The sequence below is a fragment of the Branchiostoma lanceolatum genome, chromosome 2 (genome assembly GCF_035083965.1).
Source record: "Branchiostoma lanceolatum isolate klBraLanc5 chromosome 2, klBraLanc5.hap2, whole genome shotgun sequence".
Lineage (NCBI taxonomy): Eukaryota > Metazoa > Chordata > Leptocardii > Amphioxiformes > Branchiostomatidae > Branchiostoma > Branchiostoma lanceolatum.
In genome coordinates, this window is record NC_089723.1 from 6,409,276 (window position 1) to 6,415,275 (window position 6,000).

Sequence of the window (6,000 nt, forward strand, 5' to 3'; positions counted from 1 at the left end):
GTGGGCGGGGCTATGGTATCGGTCTATTTACACTAGGCGCGTGAAACTAAAAGATCACCATGTGGCTTATTTTTGTGCCACTTTTTAGCATCTTTGATAAGAAATCCGCACAAAAATGTGGTAAAAAGTGGCATTAAATGTGAATTTCATGAAGATTACAGCAACTAGAATATTTCCAGTTTTCAAGCCTCATAAAATGCTCTGGGTGCCTTTAAGGGGTTGTTTCCCACAGGTCCATCCTTTCCTAACAGTGTTTCCATCAGAGCAAGTCCTTCCTCCTGACAGCGCTAATGCGGTACGATTCATGGCGCCATTACATGGACAATGATTGTTCGGTACAGTGTAAAATTGCCGTGCGTTCGAGTAACGGCTACAACCAAATGACCCCTAATGCTACCATTACACAGCCCGGCCCTGATAGCTACATGCGTTATATTACCTCTCTACGAGGGGAATGTCACGATTTTTACAAATAGGTTACTCCGGGATCGCAGGGATGTCTTAACACCCCACCAAACTCCTAGCTTGTTAACACCCTTGGTAAATCGTATCGTATTTATCTATCATATCACACGTGTACATGTTGTTTTCTCCTAGCTTTAAAAAAGGGTTCGTCATATAAGGCCCCAATTCCACTAGACGGCGATCGCACTGCGCTCTCGCTGCGACCTAAATCGCATCTATCTAACCTTTGATTTCGTAACTGGAATATCGTGTAAAACGTTAAAGTATAACTAAAAAGACAACAAGCGTAGAAATATTCGTTTCTCTATCTATGACATTCACTGATTGCTCTGTTAAATTTGAGGTCGCAGAGAGCGCGCGGTGAGAGCGCCGTCCAAGTGAAATGGGGGTATTTAGCAGTTTTTTACGCCCGTGTTAATGGCACCTCAGGCAGAAAACTGAGCGGCGTCCAATGTCGAAATTACCTGGAAGTCAAACTAATGGACTTCGGCGCTGGCGAGAGATTGCAGTATTTTTCATTCCTGTGTTGTCCTTCCTGTAACACCCAACGCATTTGATTAAACCCATAAAATGTAATGTCCATGTTTTGTTACAGGTAAATTGAAGGTTACTAATAGATGTACATGCCTCTACACGAAATCAGAGCTGGCTTGTTGAAGTATACTAGCTGTACGCGGGCGCCTGGTCGCTTTGAAGATTTATAGCTACAAAGTCAATTCAGAGAGAGTTGTTTTTAATGGTTAGTGCCTGTGACCTATTCTGTTTTTTCTCTGTGGTACAGTTATCCACAACAAGACTACGTGTAGAAATGTACAATAGTAATGTCTTTCTAACTTGACACAACTATATCTATAGCGTCGCGTTGTCCTTTGCCAGGACTAGGCTGAAAAAGAGAGACTTTGTCCAACATGCTATATGATATTGAGAACGAATTTCACTACATTATGGACTGTCCAACTTATGCTGATGACCGACAAAAATTGTTACAATCTATGTACGTCCGACACAATATTACCACCTACCAGGACAGAGATATTCAATATGATATTATCATGCCATGTTCATATTTCCACATATGTAGGCAAATTTGTATACAACTCTGTGCAAAAACGAGACAACATCATGCATTCCTGACACAGCATACTGTTACCAACATACTGTATTCTAGATCGTTAGCATGTACATAGTACTATAGATTATTTTTACTGTAAGTCATAGATTAGATTAGTTCTCTATATCTGTCAACAATTAGCAATAGCTCAATTCTCATGTACGTAAGTTGCCATACATTGCACCAGCTACAATTGTCGCGCAATAAAGTTCTCCTTCTAGTCAGGGTCTTAGATTTGGAATTTTCACACGACTTCCACAGTAGTAAATGACACGCATGGGGAAGTTTGAAAACCTAAGGCACCACCATAATGACAATATCTCTCCACACTTTCTGCTCTACCTTGGTTCTGTATGTCCCAGTTCAATAAGATAAAACGTACCCAATGGCTGAACAAGTGAACTGCCTCCGACTGTAGGTCTATGATAGAGACCGTTGGGGATAGCTATCGCAACGCTAATGTTCACAAACCACCTTCCTCAACGACAAGTATTGCGGGACCGTTTCATACATTATCGTACCTTTCTTATCGCACAACATTATTCTTCTCATCGTCTCCATACCACTTGAACTAACTTTGTTATCAGAAGTATAATGTACTTAAGAAACTATCTTATATCATGGTAGCACATTGGCAGGATGGATTGCCGGGAGTCTTACTGCGATGTACTAGCTCCAAAGCTAAGCCCTCTGTATACAAGGATGTCTGCTGAATTCTAGATTGTATTCTTTACAAAGTGACTTCAACAGGCAAGTAAGATTAGATCCTAGAGGATGGATGATAGTACAAGTACGGTACGATTACGAGCCTCGCGCTGAATAATGCTATCAGCTGCTGGACACATGGGGTTATAATCCTCTTAGAGTTAAGGAGGTATTTTAATCCAATTTTCTGCCAGAGCCAACGCAATTTTCGTCGATGCACGCAATATTTTTTCCATCACAAAAGTTTTCGTGCTAGCGGTAATGTCATTCATGTAGGTCTCTAAATTAAATTGATCTTATGCGTTGCCATGAATTTTGCTGTGACATTTTGTTTCTTCTAGTTGACACAACGCAGAGGATTTCAAATTAGATTAATTCATCTTTACATAACGGCCGTCAACATTACAAGTGAAATCCTGCAAGTCAACTAGTTATGTATGTATGCATGTACAGACGCGTATGGATCTAATATATGCTAATATATGCTAATATATCATTTTTCATTACCTCCTCCAATTAACCCTTATGACGTCTCATACTAGGAAAAATATGAGGCCATTAGATGACTCACATATTATTAGAAAAAATATCCAATATTAATAGTTATAGAGCAGTATGAAGTAATGTTATTTTAACTAAGTGGACAAAATATCTCTTCCATATTTGAAGAGTCTTTTTGTAGATGATAAGTGAAAATCGGTCGATATCACCTAAATCTGTTTATGGAGCCAAATTGCCATTGGCAAAGTAGCATTTCCCAAGATAGGAATTTCTTTCTTTTCATAAGTTGTTGATGGGGCAAAAGATATAAGACAGCCTCTTCTTGGGAATCATATCTACTAGTGAGAATTGTAAGACCGTTTTATTTCACACATTCAGATCACTGCGATGAAGCGATATTGGCTAACTTTATGGTTTCATCCATTCTCGAATTCCATTTCATCAGTGTAGCCAATGCTTTAGATACTATTACCAACGGCACGTAAATCTGGATAGAATCTACTTGTCTTACCTCTTTTGTAGTAATCATTTGACAACCACGAAAAATCTCATCTTTGGCAATCGTGAAACATAGACTGCTGAGTCCAACTTGGCAACACCTACTCACATGTTCAATCGTAAAATTATCTACTTCTGTCAGGTAAAATAACGTTAGTGTGCTCTAAGAAAAAAAGACAATACTTACCCCTCGGTTGAGTTGGCGCTGGTGCGTTCTGTGTGGTAAATGTGTCGCCAACGTCTAGGATGTTCCTTCTGGCCTGAGTAACAGAATTCGGTTGCACGAAGCCGTTTCCTTCTGGAGTGGTGACGTCCTGCGAAGTGCTAAGTGGCAAGAGACTCCTATTTGATGCAAGGCAGATACATTTGCCTGTGGCTTGGGCACCCGTTGAGTTGTCCTGCGCCTTTGTGTGTGGAAAAGCCCTTTGCCGATGACCCATCAGCGCTCCTTTACCTGGCCTTGTAGGTCCAACCGAATGCTCACTTAGAAAATATGGATTTTCTCCCACCAAATTGATTTGAATGTGGAGCACGAGATGCCTCCGCTGCTTTTCATCGCCCAATATTTTCCCCTCGGTACGCGAACGTCTCCGCCAATCAAAGACGGCAGCATCCGCATGAATCAATATTAGCGAAAGCAGTATCATACGACGCGCTTCAAAGTCAAACCATGCTCTTTCTCATCGCCCCGTATCAGAATTCTCAAAATAACTCCTCAAAGTGTGCTGCACTGCTTCACTCGATTGATATATCTTCCGCAGTCTCATTGATATTCGTTCTACAACACTCTATTGATTATAGAGAGATTGGAACGCTGTGGAAAGATAGAATTTTCTCTTCAAGTCTTCTCCTTCGAAATTTGGCCCTTTCGTGGCAAAGTAGCGTATTCATGTCCGAACCTGCCATTCTGCATCATTGCCTGTACGTTTCTGTATACTCAGTACAAATGAAGGTAGTTATTACAAGAAGGAGCTAGAGCGGTGGAAGCAAGCCCGGAAACTAGCCTTTCGTTGTGGAAGGAAAGGATTTTCTCTTGAAGTCTTCTCCTTCGAACTTTGGCCCTTTCGTGGGAAAGTAGCGTATTCATGTCCGAACCTGCCATTCTGGATTATTGCTTGTACGCTTCTGTATACTCAGTAGACATAAAGGTAGTTATTACAAGGAGGAGCTATAGCGGCGGAAGCCCGGAAACCAGCCATCAAATATTCCCCATGATTTGTCGACCTCCACTTGCTATATGTATCAAACGGTAAAAGCAAAGCCAAGGTCCTTTCCCCAAATTGTTATGGCATCCCTGAATTATGTAAACACTCACCGGAGGATTCTCTAGTCACGCAATGAGCAGTAAAAGTGAGGAAAAGTCATTCGCGTTGATCATGGAATCTCAACAAAGGAGGATCCATGGCGCCTCGCGGCCATGCAATGGCCGTGGGGTATCATTGGGTAAAACGAATGCGACTGTAATTGTCAATAGGGAGTCGCTAAATGCTAACCTTAGATTGTTTCTACCTGCCAAAAGGTAATGTTTTGTCGTTTGCGACTCATTAGTGTATACATTTTGCATTGTTTTCAGTTGGTCTTTTGTTGCAATTACACATGGCATGATTCGATTCTGATTGGAAGGGTAAGTACACAGGTGGGATTGTCTTCTTCGGGGAAACAGATACGGGATGACAAGGCGCCAGCTAGACAAATATACAACACACGAGGTTCACATTTAATGGAAACTGTATAAATGCCAAAGATTCATTTCTTGCAGCACAACCATTTACAACTCCTCATTATCTGGTCTTATAGAAAGAATTGCTTGGAAGTAGGGCATTGCTGAAAGCATATTTGGAGTCTTCTAATCTATATATCATATCCGACCACGCGCGGTATCTAAACATGTATATCAGACTTAAGCCCCCCTCTCCCTGGACCTGCGGCACGCTGGCGGCGTCGCTGCGGCCGATCGAATTGACTCAAAGAATTTCATCGACAAAAAACGAATCTTTTTAAGCTTTGTGTGTTTTGTTGCCTTTTTGGTCATACTTGTACGTTTTTTCGATCATATTCCAATTATAAAGTCAAGGGTAACACAAATCCAGTTTAGGACGCAGCGACGCCGCCAGCGTGCCGCGGGTCCAGTGAGAGGGAGGGGGGTTTACCAAGTTTCTTAATCACAAATAAATATCGTTAAATGGAAAGCATTGTTTTGAATGAAATATGAACATTCCGTGATCGAACAATATTTAGATACTGCATGCAACTGAATAAATTCTCTAAAGTTAAGTAAAGAGTCAGACGTTTCAGAAAGCACCCACTACGTATACCTTTCATCACTGATTGATAATTAGTCTGAAGACTCGTTTAAAATTTATATAAATGAGTATCTCAAGAGATTACACACGTCTCTCATTACACACGTAACTCACGTACAGACTCATTCTGAGGCATTGATGAAAGACAGTGGATGCTATAAAAATGCCCGACTTTTGGGAAACTTTATCCAGTTGCATGATCTATTTTGTTTTAGTACGTAATGCTCTAGCTGGATGCCTAAGCTCCATCGTGATATATGAATGACTTTGAAAACATATTTTCAAGCACACAGATGGCCAAGGCTGTTCGTTAAGCCCCCCTCTCACTGGACCCGCGGAACGCGGACGGTGTCGCTGCGTCCTAAACTGAATTTGTGTTACCCTTGGCTTTATAATGGGAATATCATTCAAAACGTA

General features: G+C 41.2%; 1 protein-coding gene across 1 annotated transcript in view; it reads right to left on the bottom strand.

The window, feature by feature from the left end:
• Window positions 1-3,963, bottom strand: part of LOC136427269 (CUB domain-containing protein 2-like) — a 33,445-nt gene extending 29,482 nt beyond the window's left edge. Inside the window, exon 1 of the mRNA XM_066416079.1 lies at window positions 3,468-3,963. The gene's annotated coding sequence lies outside the window, so the exon portion shown is untranslated. The remainder of the gene's footprint in view (window positions 1-3,467) is intronic.
• Window positions 3,964-6,000: the final 2,037 nt, after the last annotated feature.